Source organism: Vulpes lagopus, chromosome 11 (genome assembly GCF_018345385.1).
Source record: "Vulpes lagopus strain Blue_001 chromosome 11, ASM1834538v1, whole genome shotgun sequence".
Lineage (NCBI taxonomy): Eukaryota > Metazoa > Chordata > Mammalia > Carnivora > Canidae > Vulpes > Vulpes lagopus.
In genome coordinates, this window is record NC_054834.1 from 63,649,737 (window position 1) to 63,663,220 (window position 13,484).

The following is a 13,484-nucleotide window of genomic DNA, read 5'->3' on the forward strand; positions in this document are numbered from 1 at the left end:
CCTCAGTGCCTTCTCACCTCCACCATCAGAATTTATCTTATATCTCTGTACATAACTTGCCTATGGTTATGACAACCTATATGGTGTGGTTATTGGGAGTTATATGCCTCTTTCCACATCTGAAATTGTGACAGCTAACTTTAATTTTGGGAGGAAAGTAAACAATAAGAAATTCTCACTGTATCATATCCATAATACATACAAAGTGTCAAATAGAAAGGATAATCTCCTTTCCTCCCCAAAGGTATTACCCAAAGGGAAACAGTTTTGTTTAAGTGGTCAGAAAAATCATCTTTTAAATTTTCTCTTCTTCCTTTATTGATTCATCTTAACACTGTAAACGGTACCTAGTGCATTCTCCAAAAATAAATAAAACATACACATGCATGTATATATGTGTATATATATATATATATATGCAAACACATACATGCATTCATTTTTTAAAAAGATTTCATTTATTTATTCATGAGACACACACACACACACACACAGAGGCAGAGACACAGGCAGAGGGAGAAGCAGGCTCCATGCAGGGAGCCTGATGTGGGACTCGATCTTGTGTCTCCTGGATCAGGCCTTGGGCTGAAGGCAGTGCTAAACCGCTGAGCTACCCGGGCTGCTCACATACATGCATTCATACAGACATATATATGTGGTATATATGGATGTATATATACGCACATGTGTATATACACAAAGACACATATATACTCAAATACATAAAACCTGACATGAAAACAATTTACTCTCTCATTCACTTTCTCCTTGGTAGAACCAAAGCTCACCTTGTGAGAGGTGTGTCTGAATAGAATTTTGGAATTTGCTTGTCTCCCTAAACTGGCATCTTACCACAGCTATTGGTTATAATTCACTATTCTGAGTTTAAAACTAAAGGGGAAATGAGAAAGTGCTAATGGGATCGCTTTGAATTTTTTTTTTAATATTTATTTATTCATGAGAGACACAGAGAGAGAGAGGCAGAGACACAGGCAGAGGAAGAAGGCTCCATGCAGGGAGCCCGTCGCGGGACTTGACCCTGGGTCTCCAGGATCCCTCCCTGGGCCAAAGGCAGGAGGTCAACCCCTGAGCCACCCAGGGAACCCCCACTTTGGATGTTTGAGACTTGACAGTTTTGGTATTATGTTATTTTTCTTTGCATGCATACTGGAATCAGGCTCATTTTCTTCCCTTGTACATCTATTTTAAAAAAAGAAAAAAATGCAAAGCCCACACTTTCATCTGTTTCAGAGTTTGAAAAATCAGCTCCCCTTTTTATGTATTGCTTTTGCTTATGAATATCTTTTAAATACATATCCCTGAACTCAAGATTTTATCCTGAGAGAAAGGCAACTTACATATACAAAGGCTGGAGGACTGTTTTGGAAGTGTTAGGAGGGTTAATTCATTCTTGTGTATAGATTTCAGCTTCATCCAGTTGGAGCAGAGCCAGACAGGGTCATCTACTTTCTTATTAATGGGGAAAACTGGGTAACTTGGGGAAGGAGGTATGTGGAAATGACCAACTGTACCTGTTTAACCTACCTGCTTGTGGAAGAAATCTTCCCCTGAATGTTTTCACAGGGGCCTCCTTCCAATGACTCACAGATAGTTAGGGTATATGAATGTGCAATATAGGCCTTTATACAATGAAGTATCTTTATTCCTTAGGGAATTATTAATTCTCAGTGTTCCCCAGATATGACTGCCCTAGGGTCACTGACCCTCCAGGGCACAATTGTGATTAAAAAGTTATAATTACAAAAAGTCCATAAAACAAAATTAACATTAGGTTGTATTCAAATTAGAATGATATCACCATGAAATCACTAGTCTTTGGTTACGTATATCAAATCCAATTTGTATAAACAAAACAAAGAAAAAGCAAAACCAATGACAACTAATCAAGATGTCACATCCATTTCCAATGTATTATCATCATTTGCTTATAATTGTCCCATCCTGTCCCGGTGACCTTGTTAGAGGGATTCTGATTCAATCATTTGTTTTGTCATCTAGCCTAGTGTGTTTTATGCCTAGAAGTTAGAAAGTTGTTTTTTTTTTTTTTTAAGATTTTATTTATTTATTTATGAGAGGCAGAGACACAGGCAGAGAGAGAAGCAGGCTCCATGCAGGGGGCCCGACGTGGGACTCTATCCCTGGTCTCCAGGATCAGGCTCTGGGCTGAAGGCGGCGCTAAACTGCTGAGCCAGCCGGGCTACCCTATAAATAAAGTCTTAAAAAGAAAATAAAGTCACATGGCATTAATTTGTTTGACTTGAGACAAGAACCAAGCAATTTGTCCAAATAGCTAATTGCCTTGATGTTACTTAATTAAATAATCCATTTCTTTCTTATTAATTTATAATTTAAAAATATCATTTTATTTACTAAAATAATTCAAAAAATCAACTAGCTTCTGATTATACTAAACACCTTGGAGTTTTAGAAACCTATTAAAGGCATTTTTATATTTCCTTTGTTTTGTAAAACAAATCTTTTACAGAATATAAATGACATATATATGTTTGCTGATTATAAAATTTTATATGTAAGAAGATATAAGTGCAAATATAAAAATAAATATATGTCACATATAAACATATATAATCTACAAAGGTAATGTTCTTTAAGTTTAGGGAGTTTTTTTTTAAGATTTTGTTTATTTATTCATGAGAGACCCAGAGAGAGAGAAAGGCAGAGACATAGGCAGAGGGAGAAGCAGACTCCATGCAAGGAGCCCAATGTGGACTTGATCACACCCTGGGCCAAAGACAGATGCTGAAACCACTGAGCCACCCAGATGTCTTTAAGTTTACGGTTTAAGTTTAGGGGTTTTTTTCCCTTTATATTTTTATATCTTTCATTAAATTGGGTTCATAGAGTACATGATATATTGCTATATTTAATTACCATTTTTTACACCAGCAATATGTTAGGATTTTAGATACTATTAAAATTTCTTCCCACAGCATGTTTTCTAGTATATCTATAAAAGTTCCTATTTGACATTTTGTGATTTTTTAAATTATTTACAATTTTATTCAAAATTTATTTCAAATGTTCAGTACTTTTAGGATAGAACGCTAAAAAACGGCAATGTTGAATAACAGGGTACATCTAATTTAAAATTCTTTACTCATTGCTATTTTTTTTCTAGCAATGTTCCTTAGAAAGCTATTTGTGTTTACCTGCTGTCTGCATCTTATGTTCTCCTACTTCTCTCGAACTTATTCCAGTAGATTTTTACACCCATTATTCTCTCGAAAATCCCTTTAACAAGACTGTGTTAATTAACACTTATCAACAATATTTGCCAAATTAACGAGTCTTAGATTAGCTTTATTCACTTGGATTCCTACATCCTCTTGATTTTCCTACTGGATATTCCTTCTCAGTTTTATGGGTTACTGTTCATTGCCTTCACCTCTAAGTGTTGGTGAGTCTCAAGCTCAGTGCTTTCTCAGTTTGTCTATTTTTATCTACAAATCTGCTTTTACTTGTCCATTTCACTTGGTCTTACACCATTGAACAGTGTCTATGTATCAGTACTCCCAATGTAACTCTTCCTCCCACTACACTCCTCTGAATTCAAGATTCCTATATTCAACATCTTAGACATCTTTACTTGGATGTGTACCAAGCATCTCAGATTTATTGTCCGAAACCAAATTCTATCTTAAGTCTGCTCCTCTCTTGCTCTTCTTATCTTAGCACATGGAAACTATGGTTGCTCCAGGCAAAATCCATAGAGTGACCCTTGACTCCTCTTGCTCATATTCTAACTCAATCTGGTAGGAATTCGAGTTGATGGTACCTTCAATGTCTGCAGCATCCAGCTACCACCTTTTCCCACTGATGCTGGCACTCTGGGTTCTCATCCATTATCCTTTCCCTCCACAGTTAATTTTTAACAGAAAGTAATTATTAAAAAAAATAAATAAACCAGATACTTTCAGTCTCTGACTTGAAATCCTGCAATGGTTGCCAGTTATACCCAGAGTAAAACCTAAATATTTTTATTTATTTTTTCATGAGAGACACACACACACACGCACACACAGAGAAAGAGAGAGAGAGAGGCAGAGACACAGGCAGAGGGAGAAGCAGGCTCCATGCAGGGAACCTGATACGGGACTCGATCCCGGGTCTCCAGGCTCATGCCTTGTGCCGAAGGCAGGCGCTAAACCGCTGAGCCACAGAGTAAAATCTAAAATTCTTACAAGGGCTGGCAAGACTTGGAATGATCTGGCCATTGTTGACTTTTTGACCTCAATCTTCATCCCTATGTTCCCTTCCTATCCTTCTCTCTGCACTGACTTCAGATACTCCAGGGCATACTAGCCTTAGGTATTTGTTTTTGTTACTGTACCTAGAATTCTCTTACTTATATACCTTACTCCTTCACCTCTGGACACTTTCACAATGGTGAAATGTGAAAACACTGGAACCAGATTATCTGGGTCTAAACTTTGACTCTGCCATTAAAATACTTGGTTATGTAGCATCCTGAGTCTTGTTTTCATCATCTTTCAAACAAAAATAGTGCTGAGTGAAATAAGTCAAGAAGAGAAAGACAATTATCATGTGGTTTCACTCATAAGTGGGATTTAAGAAATAACGCAGAGGATCATAGGAGAAGGAAGGGGAAACCGAACGGGAAGACATCAGAGAGGGAGGAAAGTCAGGAGAGACTCTTAATTATAGAAAACAAACGGAGGGTTCCTGGAGGGGAAGTAGGTGGGGGGATGGGTAATTGGGTGACTGGAGCATTAAGGAGGACATGTGATGTAATGAGCACTGGGTGTTATATGCAACTGATGAATTATTGAACACTACATCTGAAACTAATGATGTACTATATATTGGCTAATAGAATTTAAATTAAAAATAAATAAGCAAAACAAAGATAATAATAGTAATTGCCTCAAGTGCTTCTTTGACTATTAAATGAGTTAAAATGTAAAAAGATCTAGGGGTGCTTGTGTGGCTCAGTCAGTTAATTGATTTTGGTTCAGGTCATGATCTCAGAGTTGTGAGATCGAGCCCTGCATTGAGCTCTGAGCTGAGTGCGGAGCCTACTTAAGATTCTCGCTGTCTCTCTCTCTCTTTCCCTCTCTAAGTGTGAAAAAACCTAGAATCATGTTTGGATTAGCATATATATACTATATAAGTATTGATTGCTACCACTACTACCAACTTTCCTCAATTTACTTTTTTTGAACTCAATATCATTTTTCACTATACATTATTTTTACTTGGTTTGTTTGTTGTCTCTTTGTTATCCATTATATGAGTAGAGTTTCAGGTCTCTTTAACTGTAGTTCCTGGTACTAACTGAAGACTCAACAAATTTGACTCCCAACAGTACTGCATTTTTTCTGCATTAATATTAATGATTATATATACAGAGACATATATGTGTGTGTGTGTGTGTGTGTGTGTGTGTGTGTGTATAACACTTTGCCAAGTTTGTTCTTTAAAAAATGTGTTTCTCTTTTATGGATATTTAATTATTGATAAAAATGTAACTTTGTCATTTATATTCTAAATAATAACATTTAAATATCAGGAATGTATATTTTACCAATGATTAAGTAAATATGATAAAAAGGAAACACCAGCTTAAAATAATAAGGTTATAATCTAACAATTGCACTACTAGGTATTTGCCCAAAGGATACAAAAATACAGATTTGAAGGGGTACATGCACCTCAATGTTTATAGAAGCATTATCAACAATAGTCAAACTACGAAGAGAGCCCAAATGTCCATCAACTGACGAAGGGATAAAGAAGTTGTGGCATATATAAAAAATGGAATACTACTCAGTCATCAAAAAGAATGAAACCTTGCCATTTGTTATGAAGTGTATTATGCTAAGTGAAGTAGGTCAAAGAAAGACAAATATCATGTGATCTCACTTATGTGTGGAAATTAATGCACAAAACAGATGAATACATGGGAGAGATGAAAAAAGAGAGATTAGGAAACAGACCATAAGAGACTCTTAAAGATAGAGAACAAACAGAGGTGATGAAGGAAGGTGGGTTGGGGATGGGCATTAAGGAGGAGACACTGTGATGAGCACTTGGTGTTGAATGTAACTGATGAATCACTAAGTTACTCCTGAAACCAATATCTCACTGTATGTTGACTAACTAGAATTTAAATAAAAAATTTTAATAACAAAAACAAAAACAAAAACATCAAGCTTGCCACTTCTTGGGGCCAAGTTGCCAAAAATTTTCTGAAATATTCATTTATTGTTCAACAGTAATTTATTGAGTGTCAGTTTGTGTTAGGAACTACAGAATAAGCAGCTAAAATGAATCTTTTATTTTGTTATTTTTGCTTTGTACTTTTAATTCCTAATTCAATTGACATGAGACTTTTTTGTTTCATTACCCAATTTGACACTGAATGAATAATTCCCTGCATATGTCTTTTGTTTGTATTTCTTCAGTTTTTATTTAAATACACATACTTATGTGGTTATTTCTCTGTTACTGCTAAAGTGCAAATTTGATTTGTTCCTTCAAACAAGTTTTTTTTTTTTCCCATGGAGTGACAGTTCGATACCTTTCAATATGATGTTTGCATTGTGAGGAGATTTATGTCCTCTCCTGCTTCTAGAAAATGATCAGACATGGTCATAGGCATTTTATCATAGTTTAGCTTATAATCTGTATTTAGAGGGTTTGCAGAAATCAATACTTCACCTAATTATTGCAGCTCAGAGACCATCACCTGCATGCCTACTGTGCGCAGGTGGCATATGCCATGTTACGTTGCTAGTATATATGCTATTTAATATTTCTAACTTCTCTCTCTGTCTCTCTCTCTGTCTCTCTGTCTCTCTCTCTCTCGAGTAGGCTTTTACCCAGCTGGCTCTTTTGGCTTTCTTGGTTCATTAAAGGATTAAATATCCATTATTCTCCTTCAATGCATTCTAGGTTGGCTTTCTGGTCATACCAAATGTCAAAGTTGTAATTGTGAAAAAGTAGTAGTTTGACACTGAATTTGAAAGATTTTCATTACTGATTATTTTTTTCCAGATTATTTGGTACTGCTGAATATGCAGTATCTTGGCACAGAATTTAAAAGTTCCACAGTGACTATTGCCCTCCTTACTATATAACATGAAAGCAGTTAGTTAACTTTTCCACTTTTAATCAGGATCCAAAGGTTCAGAATATCTGAGAAATTAAGAAAAAAGCCAGCTTCTGTCACTGCCATTCTTCATTTGGTGATTTTAATTAAATAATCACAGTCATTAAGAAAAACTGAAGTCAGAGTTTACTCCAGTATTGATGATGAAACTATCTCTCTGTGTCTTGTTATAAAACTCTTCATTGCAAACAGAATTCTCTACTGTAATTGCTTCAAGTAGGCTACTTGCTAATCAGTTTCAAGGGACCTTATTAAAATTACTAGTTTTTCAGTTTTTTCATTGGGACATATTAACTGAAACCAATCTCAGCAAACATAAACTTTCAGTTTAGGATTAATGAATCTGGAGTAAAGTTTGAGTGTGTGGAGATAATCTTCTGATTCCTTGGGGATGGCTATTTCCTCTACCTTGGACTACTTCTTTTGGGAGATAAAATAGTGTAGTGGGAAGGGAAAGCGATGTGAAGCCAGATCTAGGTTTGCACGCAGGCCCTTCTCCTATCTACCCATGTGCTCTTGGGAAGGCCATAAATTCTGAGCCTCAATTAAGAATGAAACTATTACCTACAGCACAGGGATATTTTGAAGAGTCAATCCACAATGGATATTAAATTAGTCTGCAAACTGCAAATTGATGATATAATGATTATGAGTAGAATATTAATGATCATCATAATAACAGTGACTAAAATCTTTTGGTTGCTTATTATGTACTGGGCAAGATACTAAAAAGGTCTACATACATATCAATGAAAAAGCAATTCTTATTCTCCCCTAAACAAGAATCTTATTCTAACAATGAACTCCATATCATGCCCAGGGAATAGTAAACTATTAATCACACTTCTAAATTCTCTCATTTTTCAAGGCATACATATCAGCTGCAACATGTAATTTTTTTTCCATTTTGAGTTCCACAAATTGTTATGTTTCTACATACAGGTCTCTTTCAAATTGATTGATTCCATAATATTAAGCCAGTATCTTGTTTGAGGGAGATCCTGAAATGCATCTGATATATCTCTCTTGCATAGGGGGCATTTCTAATATTTTATTCTCTTACGGGGTTTAGGCAAAACTCATTTGTATGATCTACAATGTTCTGTGTCCATGGTCCTGTCTTTTCTAATTTCTTCTGCTTTTTCCTTCCACATCCACCACAAAATTCTTCTCCTTCAACGTGGCTGTACATCTTGTCTTTGTATATTCTGTGTCACTGAAATACTTTCCCACAGCTTTTCCTCTTTTCAAAGGCTAATTTGCTCTCATCTTCTTAGTTCAAGATCAAAAGTTAAGATCTTCATAAAATTCTCACTAAATTCACAGAATTTTCTCTTCACTTGATCCTCCAAAGGGGGAAGAATGTTGACTGATCATTTCTCAGGGTACTCTGTGTCTTCCTTATGTCATTGTTATATTTCTCATGCTGTATTATAATATGCATTTCCCATCTCTCTCATTAGACTCTGAGCTACCTGATAAATAAAATAAATAAAACGTTTTAAGGATTTTTTAATAAATTATAGAATAATTTGAATAAAATGATCTAAAAGAAAAGAAACAACATAGCAGATTATTGGGGCACCTGGATGGCTCCGTGAGTTGAGCATCTGCCCCGGGCTCTGGTGGTGATCCTGGGGTCCCTGGGTCCTGGTCCTTTTTCCTTTCTCTCTGTTTTTCACCCCCTGCTCATGCTCTGTCTGTATCTCTTATAAATAAATAAATGAAATCTTTAAAAAAATAGTACTTTATAATTATTTCTAAGCCAATGATTATATTTCCTGAGTAATTTTTATTCAAATATTTTTAATGTATGTCTTTGATCAATACACACATATATAATAGATTTCACAATATTGTTAATAAATTTTTCCCAGTTTGTTTTTTTAAAGATTTATTTATTTATTTTAGCAGAGGAGGGGCACGGGGAGAGGGAGAGACAGTCTTATGTAGACTCCATGCTGAGCATAGAGCCTGACACAGGGCTTAATCTCATGACCCTCAGATAATGACCTGAGCCGAAACCAAGTGTCAGACACACAACCGATGCACTAGGTGCTCACCCCATTGTGTTTTTTGACATTTCTAGTAAGAGTGCCATTTCTGATGAAATTTTATTATTCCAGTTCATTGTGACCCATGGGTTTTGTTGATCACATTATTTGTGAAACATGTTTTTATTTCTTTTTTCAAAAAATTTATGTATTTTATTTTTCCTTTGTATAGACTTGCTGCCTTCTGCAACAATACTTTAATAGATGTACTGATATTTTAACTCCTCAACTAATATGACTACATACAAATTTTAAAACCTTTTTTAATCCTTTTAGTAAATGAATTACTATTAATAAACCTATTTATTAGGGACATTTTTATTTTCAAACATACACAGAATGAGAAGTTTTCATATAATTATCCCTACCTCAATAACAATTTTCCAGCTTCAGTGTCTACATTAATGGTCAAATATATTTTATCTATACTTCTTACTTCATCTATCAGCCCCCAAATGTCATTTTGAAATAAATCCCAGAATTTGCACCATTTCATTTGTCAGTGTTCTCCAGGCAAAGACCACCAGGAACAACCTCTGGTCAGTTGTGTTATTGTTGCTTGCTTCAACAAGAGAGGTTGAGCACCATGGGAAACAGGCACATCTCAGTAAGGGGGCTCAGGGACCAATCTTGATATGGGACTTTATCCTCTGAGGCTATCTGGGATAGAATTCAAAAAATCATGGTTACAATCTGGATTAGATGCTGTCATGGAGTAGCTGAATTTTTATGATTTGATATGTTAATGGTTTTTATTGAGAACATGGACAAATTGGAGTTGGACTAAAGTTTTAATTGGCAAAGAAGCAATAGTTCCTTATATTCACCAGGTGAAGATATTTGATCATTTTTGCGGTTTAGGCACTATTCTTGATTTTGTCTAGATTTCCAACATTATTACTGAGTGACCCTGTTTTTATATTGCTTCATTACCATTACCAAGTAACCTTTTCTCATGTTGATATTCTGTGAAATGATTGATATTACAGATTATAATTTAGTATAAATAATATTGATGTTACTATAGCTTAGCTTTTTTAGTGTCAGACCAGATCCTACCTGACAGTTGTCAAGAGATATTTCTTTCTTCCTCATATCCACACGTATCTCCCTTAAGATATATTATTTTGATCACATGGATAAAATGTAAAGAGTTAATATTTTAAGCTGAGAGTAAAGATCTCTACATTTTACAGATCATTTCCTCATTTCTAAGAACAGTAATCTTGTCCATTCTTTAAATCCTGGCTTGAGTGTTTCATTTATCCAAAAATCTTGGAATGCCCCCCCTCACTTAAATAAATAGAAATGATTTTACTCCCTAACAAATTTCCAAAGCATTTAATTTTCAAAAGCAACAAAAAAATGAGATGAGTTTCAATGGAATTTGAGAATTATTGGTCAGATTACTGAGAATAAACCTCCATAATTCAAATGAAGAGATGTGAACAAGCAAAGCATAGTGAGGCACCTAAATGCTAACAACAGTGCAATTTTATTGCCACCTCTAGGTCTGAAGGGACATAGAGAGATGTAGGAGCCGAAGGGGAGCAAGGCTGTGGATGAAAAGCTGACTGAAGGGAGCCAGAGAGAGGGTTGTATCTGCTGTTTGAGACATGGTGCCAAAGCAAGGAGAGAGTAGGGACAGGGACAAAGTGCCCTGACCTCCCTTTCTAGGTGCCATCAAGCCTCTTGTCACAACTTCCTTTTGGCTGCATTCAGTTGGATCCAGCTCTCATGCATGCCTGGAAGATTTAGTCAGTATGTTTATGCTTAGAGCAGAGAAAGGAAGAGAAGTGCCAATTATCTCTGGGGTCAAAGTATGGTTTTTCCACTTACCCAGTAGGTGACCTTGAGCAAGGTGTCCAATCTCTACTTTCTTCCTTTGAAACTAAAAATAATACAATTGTGAAAATTAAATGGATATATAATTATATATAATATATATAAATGTATATTTATAAAATATATCTCATGTAAATATATAAAAATTAGGCACACACACATACATAAAGTGCCTGGAACAATACGAGTGACTCTAAATCAGTAAATAATAAGCATTTGTGGATATTACTGATAGTGAAGACAGTGATGCCCTTTTATTTATTCACAGGAGGAAGCAGAAAATTATTTAAGGGCAAGGAGCCTTAGTTTCCTCATCTGTTTAAATGATCATGTTAAATTAAATGACCTCAAATGTTTAGATTGAGGATGATGCAAATAATTTGTTGTAAAGCCTTGAGAAATTGAAAACAAAGGTTAGCGTTGGTAAGGTTGTGGAGAAATTGTCTTGTACATGATTGATAAGAATATAACATGGTATAGCTGCTATAGAAAACATTATAGAAGTTCTTCAAAGAAATAAAAATAGAACTGCCATATCCTTCATCACTCTCACTTCTGGATATATATCCAAAAGGATTGAAATCAAGAACTAGTAGAGATATCTGGCATCCCCATGTTCCTTGCACTGTTATTCTCGATAGCCACAATGTGGCAACAACTTAAACACCCATTGATGGGTGATGAGTAAAGAAAATGTGGCATATACCTACAATAGAATATAATTCAGCCTTGAAAAAGAATGAAACTCTGCCAAATATGATAACATGAGGGTATTACACTAAGTGAAGTAAGACAGCGACAGAGGATGAATACTGCATTATTCTACTTAAATGAGGTTTCTAACAGAATCAGACTTATAGAAAGAGCATAATGGTGGTTTCCAGGGACTGGGGAATGGAGGAAATGAGAGTTGTTTGTCAATGGATAGAAAAGGTCCATTATATAAGATGAATAAGTTCTAGAGCTCTGATGTACAACATTTTGTCTGTAGTTAACTGTGTTGTATTGTGCACTTAAAAAAATTGTTAAGGGGTGCAATCTCATGTGAAGTGTAAGAAAAGAAATAAAACTTTAAAAAGCGTTGTTTATCAATGACAAGGTAAGACAATATACATTTCCAGATTTCAGAGAAAATTTGACAAATAAATGCATTCATTGTATTTATCAGTAGGATGATAGACAAGCTATAAAGAACTGGCTTCAGTGGTGGAGGAAAAAGCTGAATTGGAAAGGGCAAAAGAATGGGAGATATTGGTAGCAATAGACAAAATTTCTAGGAATTTTGGCTTCTGCTATGAGTTTTGTTTTATGCACATGCATGTATCTACTAATATATGATAAGAATTACACCTGAAAACAGTTTTCCAGCTTGAAATTTTGTGTGAAACCAAAATTTTACCATTAATAGCACATTTTACTTGCTGTATAAATTCACCAAGATAGAATCTGATACTGGGCAGAAGCAATTCTGGTTTTCAGGTAGGTTTCTGGATTATTTTGGCTATATTTATTGTTTCTTCTTACTTTTCAAAGCAAACATCTTCTGAATGCTTCTTAAACTTACTTATAGAGTCAATGAGTCCATCACATACATAATTTTTTAAATGCAAAGTCATATTTATTTGGTTTTACAATTGAGGCTTAAAAAGAATATGGACATTGTCCAAGGTCTCATAAGTTAGTTACTCAGGATTTAAGTTTTCCTTTCACAAAACTTGAATTTTTTGATGAACTAAGGTTTATAATCTTTTCATGTTGTTTCTAGCAGCATAGTATACTTTTTGCCTTTATGGAAATTGTCTGATTGGTATACTTAAAGTATGATTCCTTCAGGAATACAGATAACTAAAAGATTTTTTTAACCTTCCCAATATAATTTGTCCAACTCATCTTAACTTGAGAAACATAAGAAAGGAAATATTTCAGCTTTTGGATATCTCCAGACATTCAAGCTTAAACCCAAAGGGATCTAGGAGCTAATAAATCACCCAAACAACTTCAGAATGAGCTCACTGGGAGCCAAGCTCATCGCTAAACAGGTGAGTCATGGAGTTTGTATATGGAGTGAATCACCAATGATCTACCTGTAGCCAGGCTTCCCATTAGAAATCTCTCTCCATTGATGAGTTGTGGTTCTTGATGGAATTAGTCTGGTTTTTAGAAGCTATAAACACCCTAACTGCATTTCTTATTTTCATACTCTTTATTTTCACACTCTTTGGTTTTCAGTAGTTTCTAAAGGATGTCTGTTTCTTTCTTCATCTCCAGTTCCCTGTCCTTCCTTCCCTCTTTTCCCTTCTCTGTCTCTCTCACACACACACTCGATAAATGACTTCATATTGAGTTAGCTAGATAATCTAAAATCACCCTCTGTCCTACAGTAGTACCCACAAAAACTAGTTATTATATTA